The following is a 15,268-nucleotide window of genomic DNA, read 5'->3' on the forward strand; positions in this document are numbered from 1 at the left end:
TGGTTATTTATGAGGGGCAGCTGTGTTTTCCTATTGGGATCATTGATCGTGATGAATTTTCTGCTTAGAACTGCTTTCATAGTGTCCTTCAGGTTTCAGTGAAGTCATTGTCATTAATTTCCAGACATTTCTAAAATTTCTTCAATTATTTCTGCTCTGACTCATTATTTTGGAGTATACTGTTTAATTTTCCAGGGGCTTTTGTCTTTTCTGAGATTTCTTCTGCCGTTGATTTCCATTTTCACATCACAGTGGTCTGAAACTATGCATGAAGTGACGTCAATCCTCTTATATTTACTTAAACAGGCTTTGTGGACTACTATATGGTCTATTTTGGAAAAAGTACAATGTGCTGCTGAAAAGAATGTGCAGTCTATTGTAAAGAGGTGGAACACTCTGTAAATATCTAGTAGATCTATGTGTTCAAGGGTGTGGTTCAGCTCTGATATTCCTGTATTGTTTGTTGCTTAGTTAATCTATCTCTTTATGCAAGTGTAGTGTATTTATTTTATCTTTTAATTTCAACAGTTTTTGTTCTGTGAAAATAGGCTATCCAGTATGCGGTACATCTGTGCTGTACTTATGCTCTCCAGTGTCATCTCTTCTTGTTGGATTGTGCCTTAAACAGTAGGCGGTGACCTTCTTTGTCTGTTCCAATCATCTTGGCTTGGAGTTTACCTGTCTGATGCTACAATTGCTACCCCTGCTTCTTTCAGGGACCTAGTGTGTGAAATATTATTTTCTTTATTCTTGTGAAAAAAGAAATGAAATTTCATAACAAAATAACAGGAAACTAATAGTTAATTCATTATATATTATTATATTTAAAGTAGTTGCTCAGGGCATAAGATATGGGCATAAAAGTTTCTTCAATGCATGTAAGCACAAACCTTGCTTTTTAATGATCTGAGAGACACTAATAGTATAACTAACCTGAATATGTCCCCTTTTCTTTACTGTCATTTCTCCTTTCACCCTCCTGGTTCCTTTTCCCTTTTGAACAATTTCTCCTCATTTCAGAATATTTATTGTGTATTTTAGACCTTATTTATTTTTCAAATTCTCACAAAAGGGAGATAATTCAATGTTCATACATGTGAGTCTGATTTATTATTTTACTTATGAGTATGGTCTCAAGTTGAATTCATTTACCTATAAAAGTGTCCAGTTTATCTTTTTAATCCATTCTTCCATTGATGGACATTGAAGGTTTAGCTATTACAAATTGTGCTACTATAAACATGGGTGCTCATATACTGCTGTGGTATGAGGTTTTTAATTCTTCTAGGAAGGTGCCCAGAAGGGCAATTGCTGGGAAGAATGGGGCACCTAATCCTAGTATTTTTAAGATTCTCCACACTGATTTCCAGAGTGGTTGTACCAGTCTACACTCCCACCAACAGTGGAGAAAGGTTCCTTTCTCGCCACAGTCCTATCAGCAATTGTTACTGTTTGATTTGTTGATGTTAGTCATTCTTTATGGTCATTCTCAATATCCTTTTAATTTACATTTCTCAAGTGACCAATAATGTTGAACATTTTTTATATATTTGTTTGCTATTCATATTTCATAATCTGAAGTGTGTATTCATTTAAGATGCCCATTTTTAGATTAGATCTTTGAACAGGGAAGCTTTTTTTTTCAATTATATGTCCTAGAAAAAGGTCTTTTGTCTTATGGAAAGTTGGCTAAAAATTTTCTCCATTCTAAAAATTTCATTTGGCTTCCTTAATTTCTCCTTCAGTGAGTTGTATTTTTTTTATATTTATTTATCTTTTTTTTTTTTTTTTTTGTGGAACCAGGGTTTGAACTCATGCCCTTGCGCTTGCCAGGAAGCACTTACTCCACTGAGCCATCTCCCTGGCCCCAGTAAATTGTCTTTTAACTCAACTGATGATTCTTTTTTCTGTGCAAATGCTTTTTCCATAAGATGAAATTCGAGTTGCTGATTCCTTAAAGTACAGCCCATGTAGTCTGGGTTTCATTCATGAACTCTCTACCTATGCCTACATCTTCAAGCTTTCTACTTACTTTCTCTCCCAGTAGGTTGAGTGTTTCTGTTTTAATATTTAGATCTTTGATTCATTTTGACTTTAGTTTTTGCATGGTGATAGACATGGATTAGTTCTCATCTTTGGCATGTAGAGAGCCAGATTTTGCCTGCACAATTTATTAAACAGGCTATCTCTCTTCCAGTGAACACTGTCAAAAGTGAGTGTGTTTGTAGTTGGCGTCTGCAGTTTCCAATACGTTCCACTGGTCCTCTGGTCTGTTTTGTTGTTGTTGTTTGTTTTGCCAGTATCATGCTGATTTTATCACAATACCTATTAGTATGACTTCCAGTCAGAGATTCTGATGCCTCCTGCTTTGCCTTTGTTGCCCAGGATTGTTTTTGTCATCTTAAATTTCTTTTGGTTCCAGATGAATTTTTGGAATATTTTCTCTAGTTCTGTGAGGTATGGTAATGGTCTCTTGATTGGGATTGCATTGAATCTGTATAACAATTTTGAGAGAATGGTCATTTTCACAGTATTGGTTTTTCTATACATGAGCAAGGGATATGTTTCATTTTCTGATATCCTCTTTGATCTCCTTTTTCAGAGTACTCTAATTTTTAGTATATAAATTCTGTACTTTGTTGGATTGATTCCTACGTTTTTCACTTTATTGGGATGCTATTGTGAAGAATCTGGTTTCCCTAATTTCTCTCCTGCTGTCCTGCTGCCATTTCAACTTTCAGCTTCCCTGGTTCCCATCATCTTGTCATCTGAAAATAATGATAATTTAACTTCTTCCTTTCCTATCCTTATTCCTTTTATTTCTATTGTCTAATTGCTCTATCTAGTGTTTCCAGAGCTATGTTGAATAGGAGGGCGACAGTGGACATCCTTGTCTTGTTCTTGATTTTAGAATGAAAGCTTTCAGTTTTTGTCTGTTTAGTATGATGCTAGCTGTTGGTTTGTCATGGATGGATTTTATTAGATTGAGATAAAGACCATCTTTTCAATGAAATATTATTTTATAACCTTTAATTTTTAGTCTATGAATGTATTTTTAATTAGATGAGTATCTTAAATGCAACAAATTGTTGGATTCTGGTTTTTTGTTGTTGTTTTTTAACTTTATACAGGTTGTCAGTCTCTGCCCTTTAATTGGAAAGTTGAGGCTGTTAATGTTGAGAGATATTACTGAGGTGGTTTGATCTTTTACTATTTTTGCCTTCTTTTATCTGTGGGTGACTCATTTGATTTTCTTTCTTCTTCTTCTTCTTTTTTTTTTTTTTTTTCTGGTGGAACTGGAGGGTTGAACTCAGGCCCTTGTGCTTGCCAGGCAAGCGCTTATTCTGCTGAACCGTCTCCCCAGCCGTCCTTTGATTTTCTTTTCCTAACATTTTCTGTTGCAGTTACCCTGTATTTTAGCTGTGTCAGATTTGTTATTTCTGTCAAAAATAATTTTAGGTATTTTCTTAAGTGCTGGTTTAGCACTCGGTTATTTTTTGGGCTGCCTGCTTTTCATGGAGATACCCTATTCCTCCATCTGCTTTGGAGGAGTTCTTTGCTGAATAAATGACTCTGGGTGGGAAGTTATTTGCTCTTAGGGCTTCAAATCCTTCACCCCAAGCTCTTCTGGCCTGCAGGCTTTGTGTTGAAAAGCCTGCTGTGATTCTATTTGGTCTATCTTTATATGTGATTCATTTGTTTTCCTACATTTTTAAAAAATCTGGGTTTTTGCTAAATATCTGATACTTTTTTAAGAATATGCCATGGTGAACTTATTTTCTCGTCATATTAGGTGTTCTATGGGTGTCACTTACATGCATTTGAAATCTCTCTTATATTTGGGAAATTTTCTTTACGATTTCTGCAAACATGTTAGTAAATCCGTATGTGTTATCTTCCAGCTTTTATCTAAGTCCAGTTAGTCTTTGTATGGTCTTTTCATTGTCATCTGCTAGTTGTTAAATAATCTTTTCTGCTTTTCTTTTTTCTTTGTGTCTTCTTTGAGTACTTCATTATTCTTTCACTATTTTGTCCTCAATTTCAGACACTGTCTTTGCGTTGGTCATTTTTGGAGTTTATGAATTTTGTACAGGTTTTTTTACATCAGGTATTTCTGTCTGACATCTTTTCAAGGATAACATATTGTTGTTGAATCTGTCGTTCAAGTTTTGAGAGACTTTGGATAGCTTATCTGGTCTTAATCATTTCCCTAAAATTCACTATGGGTAGATCGAGTGAAATTGTTAGTTCACTTCCTCTTTGAATTCATCTACTGTCCTCATCCCTTTCATAAGCTTTTTGTACAATTCTGCTACCTAGTATTTGCTTTTTTTCCCCTCTGTGGCCACTTGTTCTGCCTTGGGAAAGTTGGGAAAGCTTAGAGATTCAGAGATCTTGTGTTGCCTTGTTTCCACATTCTCCTATGTGCATCTGTGATTTGCAAAATATACTTTATAAAATAGATATTATATATACAATATATTATACTTTTATGTATCATCTTTTCCCCTTCTTTTTTACAGGGAACTACAGGTTTAGAACTAGAATAGTGAGTATTTAGGGCTTCTATGGAGATTTTTAATAGGATATTGCCTCTCTGTGAATAATTCCAGTTTTGTACATCCAATGTAAGTGTTTACTCCTTCTGTTATTTATTTTAAGTGATTTTGACTCTGCTCCTATATTTTACTGAAAGAATTACTCCTGGTTAGCACAGTTTCATAAAATACCTCTTCATGGTAGTTCTTGTAGTTACTCTTTGGCCTTCTGTCTGTCCTCCATACCTGCTACAACCATTTTTATTTGTAGTTGTTCTGCTGTGAGGTAGGTGAAGTGGTTGGGTAAGGAGCGTAAAATGCTAAGGAAAAGGTCAGAAAGGAGGATAATGATAGATGAGAAGAAAAGTTTGATGTGGGGGCTGGGCTCATTCTACTGGAATACTTTTAGTTGAGTTGAAGGGTTAGTACCGAGAGTTTTCAGAGGATATCTGTGGGGCCAAGGGTTACATATGGGAGAAAGGAGGCTTACTTTGTTATTGAGGAAAACAACATGGAGGTTAGAACTCACTGATAGGGAAGACGATAGGCTAAGTAAGTTATAGAAGAGCCAAAGGCTTAGGACGGGGAGGATCCAGGTTTACCAATAGAAAGGATAAGAGAAACTGGACAGAAAACTGGAAGGATGGAAAGAATTTGAACACCTGTTAACTGAGAGCCAATGGAAGAAATAAGACATTAAGCTAAACACCTAGTAAACTAAAACAAACAAACATGAAAGAATGTAACATATCCCCCTACTACTAAATAAATCAAGAAAAAAAAATCTCAAAATTATAAGAGATCTCACAGGAACACAGACTGAATATTCCAGTGAGAGAGTGCATGTGTGGTTCACATGCAGCTTTTTTGCCAGAGTCAAAGGCTCCCACTCCAATAACTCCTCTGACACCTCCACCACAATACTGATGTTAACTCAGCGTCAGGACTTCTTTCTGCCGGGTTGTAGGTATTCTTTCAGAGTCTGGTCTAGTCCAAGTTCTTGGGTTAAGAAGGCTTTCTGTCCTCCCTGGGAGGCATGGTGGGGTTAGGAGGCAGATTTACTAGTATGAAATTGTCCATTGAGTCAGGAGTATTCCTACACAATCAAATCAGCTACAGTAGTAATAATCTAATCAGTTACAATCCTATGTATCAGGGCAAGTTCAGAACGTACCGCGAGACCCAATTTTGGTCTCCCTTTACGCTAGAGAAGAAATCCATAGTTAAAGTATAAACTTCATAAAAAACAAGTATTTACCCACAGCCAGTGTGCACTAAATAGCTGTGTTTCTTCTAAGGGTAAAGCAAAATATTCAACCAACAGTAATTTTATAGAATCAGTTGTCTAAAGTCCAGGGGACTGGGGACTTAGTAATGTGGTAGGGATGGAGAGATGGGATGATTAATTCTTCTGGTATATGGTATGAGGAAGAGAAACTAGAAGGTGGGGCAAAGAATCCTAATGGTGGTAGAGATATACAGGAATCCCTCTGTCTGCCTCCTTATGGTCCAGTGGAGTCCTCATTTGTAATCCCAGGGGAAAATTATTGGAATTCCAATAGGTAATTCTACTCTACCACCTCCAGTACAATTCCTGATGAGAATAAAGACACTTAGTCATATTTGTTGATGTGGGGAGCCAAGGGATCCTAAGTCCAATTAGAATAATAGCTACCTGGAAGAGAGACCTCAATGCAGGGCCAAACCTAGGCTTTATTAATTTGTGAAGAGGGGAGTGGCTCAGGAATGAGGGACTGTGAGAATGGTGGGAAGCTTGTAAGTGCTAGGAGCTGGACTAGGTGGGAGGTAAAATAGCACTTCTGCAAGGGTGGGAGAGGGAGAGGGAGGGAGGGAGGGAGGGAGGGAGAGAGAGAGAGAGAGAGAGAGAGAGAGAGAGAGAGAGAGAGAGAGAAAGCTTGAGGAAATATCTTGTGTTTTGGTGGCAATGCTTCAGCTTTGATGTCCAGCCTTCATGCTTTGGGACATCAGACCTCTCTTTCAAGGCTCAATTCCAAATTACAGTACCTCTCACTCCTACCTAACCCATACCAGTAGAAAGCTATAGACAGGGAATTACTGATTTATTGCTTAGCTTTAAAGACTGCACCTCAGCACCTTGGCTATCTCTCTCTCTCTCTCTCTCTCTCTATATATATATATATATATATATATATATATATATTCATTTGCATTGCTTAAAGCCAACTGAGCAGATAAAGAAATATCCTAGCCCACTCTGTACATATTAATAAACAGAGTTAGGGCCAGGTTTAGCCAAAATGGAGACAAATTCTCTTCTTTCAAGGACAGCCATCCTGTTGCTCCTCCACAGAAATACATTGTATATTTAGAAAGATAAAACAAAGAATGTTGGGTATAAACTTGGTAATAAGAAAGAGAAAGGATTCTATGAATAATATAAACATTACAGAAAAGAACTGAAGGGAGACAAGTGGAAGGGGGAGAAAGAAAAGAAAAATAGAGAAAGGAAAAGAGAGAGATGCAAGAAATCAGGTGAAAAGATATAGATGAAAGTGGCAGGAATAAATAGAAGAGAGAATTACTTTACCTTTTATAAACTACATTGGAAGAAAATGGCAAAAGGAGGAGACACAGAACACACATACACACATTAATCCACTCATAAAAGAAACAGGTGAAATAATGGAATAAAGATAGGCAGAAAATGAGCAAAAGGAGGAAAACAGTAGAAAGAAAGAAAACAATGAAAGACAGTTTTGTATTGTCTGGGCACATGGCTCCTTCCTCAGCTTAGGCGTAAGGAGCACAGCTCAAGTCAAGCCATGTCCCTGCTCACACCGGAAGCCTAAGGCAACCGCCCAGCCCCAGAATAATGCCAAATGCAGAACTCTGCAAAAGTGAGAACAGGAAATGAATGTGACCTTCCAATCCTGTGTAACTCTGTTTGAACCTGGCCTTTGACCACCTTCCAAGCTCCAGCCCCTCACTAGGGCTCTCTCCAGCATGTCTTCCAAGTGCTCTATGTCTCTTGAAGCTGTTCTTTCCTCATCCACTCTAAGAAATTGATGGCACAGAGCATGGCTTAGAGCCAAGGGGCTGCCCAGGGATCCAGGTTTGAACACCAAGCCCTTGCCTACAACAGCACTACTGCCAGCTCTACCACAATGACATCCATCACAATTATTGTGGCAGGAGATAGACTAAGATCACAGACCACCTACTGACTTGGAAATCCACTGGTTCTCTCAGTCTCAATGTGGTTATCTCTTCCTATGGGATGCTCCACAGCTGTCTCTGAGTAGTGTCCTTTGCATTAGAATCTTCAAGTCAGAATTCAGACATGGTCATCACATATCTGTCACACGTTTGGCCAACCCATCTCTTGTGTCTCTTTCCATTTACAATAGTTTCTCTGTGTTTCTAGTTGAGGTCTTCTGAGTCTCTCTGACGTGGCTCCTCTTCTACTCAGCCATGGATCAGCCAGATCATCCCTGCTTGGTGGATCTCTCAGCTTCTGTGACGAGACTCTACTAGTCAATCATGTCGAATCCCCTCTTCCAGACTCTTGCCTAACCTGAGATCAGGTCCACTGTTTGGCTGGCACTTCCACTGTCCCATGCAGAGGAGAAAACACAGAGCCAGCTCCATGTTGGCAGTGGCTGAGCCAACGCGTAGAATCCACAGTTGTGGACTTGGTCAAGTATCAGCCTGTGGGTTCATGCTGTCTTCCAGGGCCCTGGATCCATGTCCAATTTTTTTTTAAAGAGCTACAAATTTTCCAGAAAATATTTAAGCTGAGTTACATGAACTTATACAGTGAAATAAGAAAAGATAAAATTAAAGGACTGAGAGAAAATGAGGGTAGAGAATGAAACAAAATCATCTTTGTCAGATGAATTGTTTCTTTAAATTACAGTAAAATTTACATAACAGAAAATTCAGCATCCAAACTATTTTTAGTGTACAATTACCATGTAAAGAATATTCATGGCCATCCTCACCACCCATCTGCAGAACTCTGTTCCTCTCCCAAAACCGTGCCTGCTGAACAGCAACTCCCATCCCTGCTTCCCACAATGCCCGGCCCCCACCACTCCACTTTCCATCTCCAGCAGTCTAACAATGTGCTGCGCCTCAGATGAATGGAATTAGACAGTTGTGCACCTTTTAGTGGCTTCTCTACTCTCAGCATAGTATCTTCAAAGTCCAACTGTTTTGCAGCACAAATCAGTAGTTCATTGTTTTATATGGACATACCAGAATTATGAATGTGAATGTGCATTATGTGCCTTAACCTCAGCGTTACATAAACTTCAAAATCACAAATAATGGCTATCATAGCCTGGTTAGTGCTATAGAATGAGGGTTTCAAAGAGAATTATTGCAAATAATTGAAACAAACAACTCAACTCATGATTGTTTGACTGGATTTTCTCCCACTTTACCCCTCCCAACCTTAAATAATGCTCTGTATTTCTCTCAATCTAAAACTCCGATGCCCCTTCTGGGTGGACAGAAGCAGCATTCTAACTGCTACTTTTCTGCCTCATCTGTTTCTTAAAGGATTTAAATTAAATGAAAGTACTTCTGGCAAGGTCTAGAACACAAAACTCTACAGGATGTTCTGACAGTGAATGGTTTGGGAAATACTGTTCATTGCACAAACATCAAGTGCCAGTCGGGGTGAGAAGCTGTTCTGGGTGGGAGGACAGAGACTGTGCCCAGCCCTTCAGAATTTACTTGTTTACAGAGGTAACAGCCAACAGTAGGATTTCAATAACAAGTGAAAGTACTGTGAGTTATAAAAACAAATGCAAAACAGACCCAGGTGCAAAGATGTGATCATTGTGAGGACAGACAGGACACTGAAACTGCGGTCTGAATCCATGAAAGAAGGTGGAAATGCAAACAAAGTGGAAGAGGTGCTGACAAGTGGAAGAGTTTGCGCAAGTGGAAGACGTGAAATGGTTGGAAGAAGGCAATGGAAACCCTGCAGCAGGACAGTAATGACCAGGGGGAAGTTGCACAGAGGCAGTGAACAGTGGTGGGGGCTCAAAGACCAGGGAAAAGGAGGATTTTAGTTCTAGGTTTACTGGCAAGCACCCAAAAGTGTTTCAAGCAGAACAATATCAGGTGACTTTTATTGTAGAAAGAGCTCTCTTGCTGCTGATTGAAGCCAGGGTTGGAAAGGGGCCAACATGGAAATGAATCAGAGAGAGACTGGTGACGGTGTAGGTGGTAGGGCTGCAAAGGGCTGTGGATGCCACAGACAGGTAGAGAGGCCATGGGGCCTGGGAATGAGCAGTTCAAAACATCTATTGGTGCACAGACCTGACTCCTGATCCACACATTAGGGGTGGACAAAATGCTAGGCATTTGTTCTGAGAAACTATAGAGTATGGGGCTGGGGAGACGGCTCAGTGGAATAAGTGCTTCCCTGGCAAGCACAAGGGCCTGAGTTCAATCCCCGGTTTTGCAAAAAAACAAAACAAAAAAAAAAAAAAAACAAAAAACCCAGACAACTGGTTGAAAGTCAGGAGGAGACCCAGGAAATCTACTATAGAGTATGGCGCTCTTTTCCTGATGGAGAGAGAGCACGTTGTGAACCTTTAAGAGCAAAGCTCAAACGTTCTGCATTAGAAAACCCTGAAATTGGACTACTCCTCAAGGCCCATGTGGAGCCATTAAGCATGCTGTTGGATGCACAGTGTAATTTCAAGTGGAGAGTGCTGAGCTCTTGAGAAACATTCTGGTCAGTAATGCAAGGTTGCTACTTCAATGTAGAAGTCACCAAGGGAGAAGATTGGAGGGCTCAGAGTCACTTTCAGGAGCCCCAACATTGAGAAGTCAGGGAGAGAAACATGACAGTGGAGAAACTGAGGAGAGAGGCCTGTGAGGCAGAAAAAAATGGAGAGAAGAGGCCTCTCATAGGGCAGTGCTGGGGCAGGGTGGATGGGAGCTAAGGAGCGGTGGAGGGGCACCCAGAGGACCCAGAATAGGCCTGTCAGGAGGCAGAGGCAGTGCGTGCAGAGGGCAGCACTCAACTTCAGATTACTCAACAGGACAAGAGACAACCAATGGTGGACATAGGTAAAGCTGTTCAGAATTCGGCTGTGCAGAAAGTTGGAGAAATAAGATGATAGTTGAAAGGATACAGTGGAAGAAGGACTTGTTTTGTTTGTACATTCTTAGGTTGAAAGTATATTTATCTGCTGAGTATATTTCCCAAAAGTGATCAGTTTACAGTTCCCTTTGCAAAAGACAATCAGTACAGTCAACTGAATTAAGGCCATCTATTAAGGCCACTGATAATTTAAAAAATTGGTGTTGGAACAGATGGTAGGTAAATGAAACTTGAGGGGGAATCTTGTGAGACTTAATAACCACCTAGTATGACACATACTGTTGGTTCGCACACCTGTCTTCTATTTTGGAGTAATGCAGGTATTCACATTCTTGTGGGTGACATGCAATAAATGATAGGCTGATAAATAAGCAAATTACATCATGTGTTAGACTGTGATGGTGGCTATGGGACAGAGTGGGGCAGGATGCGGCAGGAGCTTATGCAAGGAGGAAGGATGCAATTTTAAATAACAGTGTTGCTGAAGTGACACTAGAAAAAGACTTGAGCAAGGGCAAGCACTAGCCTCGCACTTCCAGAGGAAGAAGATTCTCAGGAGGATGATGAGTGTTGGATGGACAGGTAGTGTTGGATGACTTCCAAGTCTGAAGGCAATTCCAAAAACACCTACATAGATATTATAAAATTCTCAAAAAATCAAATCACTGACATGACCCCTTCTGTCTAGATCCTGGGTGCCCGTTGCTATATTGTGAGACATGCACATGATGCAAAAGTATGTCGCTATGTAGGTCCTATCAACTGTCACACTTTGCCTGTGTAAAAGTTATGCACCGCACAGGGAATTTCCTGCAAATGGCAGGGGTGCGACAATGAGTCAGTAATGCAACTGGCGACGGCTGCTGCCTCAGCAAGCGCTCACTAGAGAAGCAGGCTTGATGCAAGATGTACAGACATATAAGGGTTCACAGCGCTGGCTTACAGTGGCCACACCCAGTGTGAGGTGTGGGAGCATGTGAAAGGGCTGTCTGCACACTGGAGAGCCGGAGGGGCAGGTCAAAGGCCTGAGGCTCGGTGCAGTGTCCTGTGCAGTCCCTATCAAGAGGCTGGAGATGGAGGTGTGATGGAGACGGGCTACAGCATCCAAGCTGAAGGGAAATGCAAGAGCCTCCTGAAAAACCGAAGGGACCTTATCCTTTGTTTCCATTTTGTTTTAGGCAACAAGCCTACATGGGTCTTCTGTCTTCAGCAAATTGCCACAGCCACATTCAATTTAGTTGGGTATTTCTCTTTCTCTCTCTCTCTCTCTCTCTCTCTCTCTCTCTCTCTCTCTCTCTCTCCCCCTGACAAGATTACTATAGAGGATCACCTGGGTGACTCTCCTTAAAAGAAGAGCAGTTGTCACCATTTTGTCTGTGCCTGACCCTATTTCCACATCTTGATAGGTACAGAGCTGGCTAGGACTTTTCCTTCCCCCTTCAATTGGCTTTAAGCAATGCATATTGGTCTAGCTAGGTACTGGTGGTAGTCTTTGAAGACGGCATGCATGTTTCCCTGATAACCCACACCTGCTACTCTTTAATATAAGCCTGGTCAAGACAGGACAAAGAGCTAGTGCTCCATGCTGCCAACTGGGATCGAGTCTCAAGATAGAGGCTATGACTTCGGGGGCTTGAAATATTACACATCAGAGCTGAAGCACTGGACCCCAGTAGTACTATCTCAGTAGTACAAGGCAAATTACTTTTTCTGTACATCCTTCTCTCTGCATATTGAAGAAGTAAATGCAGGCCTCCTACCTAAGCCCAGCTACAGTACTTACCTTCTTCCTGCCATTCTCAGTCATTCATCTTTAAGCCACTCCTTCTTCATGACTGAATAAAACCTGGGTTTGGCCCTGGGTTGAGGCCTTTATTCCAGATAGCCATAACCATGTCTGGCCTCAGGACCCCTTGGCTCCCCATAACTATAAATATGCCTTAGTGTCTTTATTCTCCATAGGTTGCACTGGAAGTGGTAGAGTGAGATTAACTTGATGGGATTCCAATAACATATTTTGGGATTATAAATATAAACTTGTTGGACCAAGATGAGGATCAGGAGGGGTTCCCTACAGATTACCACTGCTACGCAGTTCAGACTGGCCTTAAACACACTATGTAGCCCAGGATGGCCTCACACTCTCAGTGATCCTCCTACCTCAGCCCCCTGAGTACTGAGAGTACAGGCATGTGCCACCAGGCCTGGCTAGTTGAGTATTTCTTACTCTAAATGCCAAAAACAGCTGACTGTCATAGCTAATATATGGACCCAAGAGTCCATTTTCTGGACTGAACTCCTTGTAAACGGCACCACTGTGCTGAGGATCTGGTACCTAGAAGCCAGGGTGAAGAAAGGGTCCTAATCTGGCCTTGCAGGGTCCCTGGCCCATGGCTGTGGCAGTGAGCAGTAGGCTCCTCCTCTATCCTTTTTGCTCCTCCCAAGATCTCTGGCTAGAATCCTGAGCATGCTGTGTGTGTGTGTGTGTGTGTGTGTGTGTGTGTGTGTGTGTGTTTCTGCAGGTATGTGTGCATGTCACAATGCATATCCCATCCCGTCCTGCATCTCAGGGTCGCACATTCCAGCCCTTCTCCAGCAGATTTGTCCAACCTGCAGCCTTCAGTCCACTTATTCTTATTTTTAACATTAGAATAATCAATACTGAATGAAGCATTGTTAATTATATATATTAACTATGCAGTTATTTCCTATGGGCCCAAGACAGCCCCTTCCCGCTCAGTGCAGCCCGGGGGAGTCAGAAGTTTGAGCACAATTCCAGGAATGAGCTCCTTCACATCAGAGCCTATTAAGGGGCAGGAAGTAGTTAAATTTTTTATTTTGATAAACGATATATAACATACTTAACATTTTTGCTATTTACATGTACAGTTCAGGGAGTGGATGTAAGTTCACTGAAAATATTCTATATTCACCATTATCATCCATCTGCCAAATGTTTTTTGTCTTTTCAACCGGAAATTTCATACCTGTTCAACTGCAATTCCCCATTCTCTGACCCACAAGCCACAGGAATAATTGGTTATTCAAATGTCAGGCGTTTAACACAGGGGCCGCCCTGGCTTCTCCAAACACAGGCATGGCAGTTTCCCAAGGGTCATTCTACTGTCTCCTAATGTAGCGAGAAAAGATCACGGAATCTTTGTGGACAGCAAGTGCACCCCAGGGAGATCACTACACACCCCATGTGTCTGGACTACAGGACGTTCAGAAGCATGTAGTTTAAGCTCCTCTTTTTACTAGTGAAACATCTAAATTGAGGAAGTTGGCCTTTAAGTTTATAAGCAGGAATATCTAGGACAAGATTTATTTTAATCCCTTCAGGTGAATTCACTAGTCAGCGCCACATGAAACAGGCTTGTGTCAGAACTGGGTTTTTGGTGTGATATTTCTGTACTTATTCGTTTTGCCAAAATTCCAGGAAGAGTTCCTGAGATGTGATTTAAAATAGAGCAAATTTCAACCTGAGGAATGTCAATTGCCAGGATTTTTAATATATTGCTATTTTTTTTCATTCTGTTAAATGATGGCAGAAAATAAATTATGCAAAGTTTCCAGAAGGCGACTATATGCGTTTCAGACAGGTCTCTGCCATGTTAGTTGACTTGTAAACTACTGTTGATTTCTGTCGCATCCAAAGGCTCCTGCTGCCCAGCCCTGGCACCGCCGGGCCTGAACCCGCTCAGCATGAGGAGCGCTGCGCCCTGCTATGGTGTGCACAGGAAACAGCCGCGCAAGGTCAGATGTACCCTGGGGTACCGGCGTTGGTGTACCCTGTACCTTTTCTGCCCGCAGGCCACCACCACCACCTGTTCTTGAACACGCAGCTCTGAGGGCAGGAAAGCTCTGGGGCACCTGGCTTTCGGAAGAAGGCTGGACGCGCCTTGGGACTTTGTGTCCGGCCCCGCAGTCATCTTCTCCTACCACGCGTCCTCCCTTGTTTGCCTGGTTGCTTTCTTAGTACATCTTCACAGTACATAATGTTTACATTCCTTGTGTGGCGATTATATGTGACATAATGTATCTTAATTCCTTTTCTTAATCTCCTTTTCCTTCCTTCCCTACACCTCTATGTATCTCTCCATCTCAGTTCCTTTTTTTTTTTGTGGGGAGGGGGTGTTTCTATTTATTTTTAAACATTTATTTATTTACTTACTTATTTGGTACATGTTTGTAATGGCTGCCCCTTCAAGGATGGAAAACTGTTGTTGTGCCTGGCCGGAGTTCGATTCCCAATTCCAGAAAGAAAAAAAAAAAAAAAAAAAAAGCAAGAAATTCCATCCTGGCCTTTCTGGTCTCCTAATATCATGAGAGAATAGAATGGCTTTGCTTCCTTGGCTTTGATTGGACCAGATGCTTGCAATTCCCACCTCCAGAGCGATTCTGTCCTCTGACTGGCCAGACCAGGTCACGCCTACTTCTCCCAGAGCCAGCACCTAGCCCGAGGCCAGGCCGGAACTGGCTCCTCACGTACCTGGAGGGTGTCCCAAGTGAAAGGAGAAAAGAATCACTGTGTACAGAACCTAGGTAGCAGCGCAGAACCCAAGGTCACTGAATAAATGGTGAGCTGTGCAGAAACATCTCCTCCCCACCCCCCCACCCCCCC

The 15,268-nt window shown here is 41.3% G+C and overlaps 1 pseudogene; it reads right to left on the reverse strand.

Annotated features, from left to right (window-relative positions):
- Positions 1–15,268, reverse strand: part of LOC101560168 — a 99,337-nt pseudogene that overhangs the window by 1,788 nt on the left and 82,281 nt on the right.

The sequence above is a fragment of the Octodon degus genome, unplaced genomic scaffold (assembly GCF_000260255.1).
Source record: "Octodon degus isolate 3935 unplaced genomic scaffold, OctDeg1.0 scaffold00192, whole genome shotgun sequence".
In the NCBI taxonomy this organism is placed as follows: Eukaryota; Metazoa; Chordata; class Mammalia; order Rodentia; family Octodontidae; genus Octodon; species Octodon degus.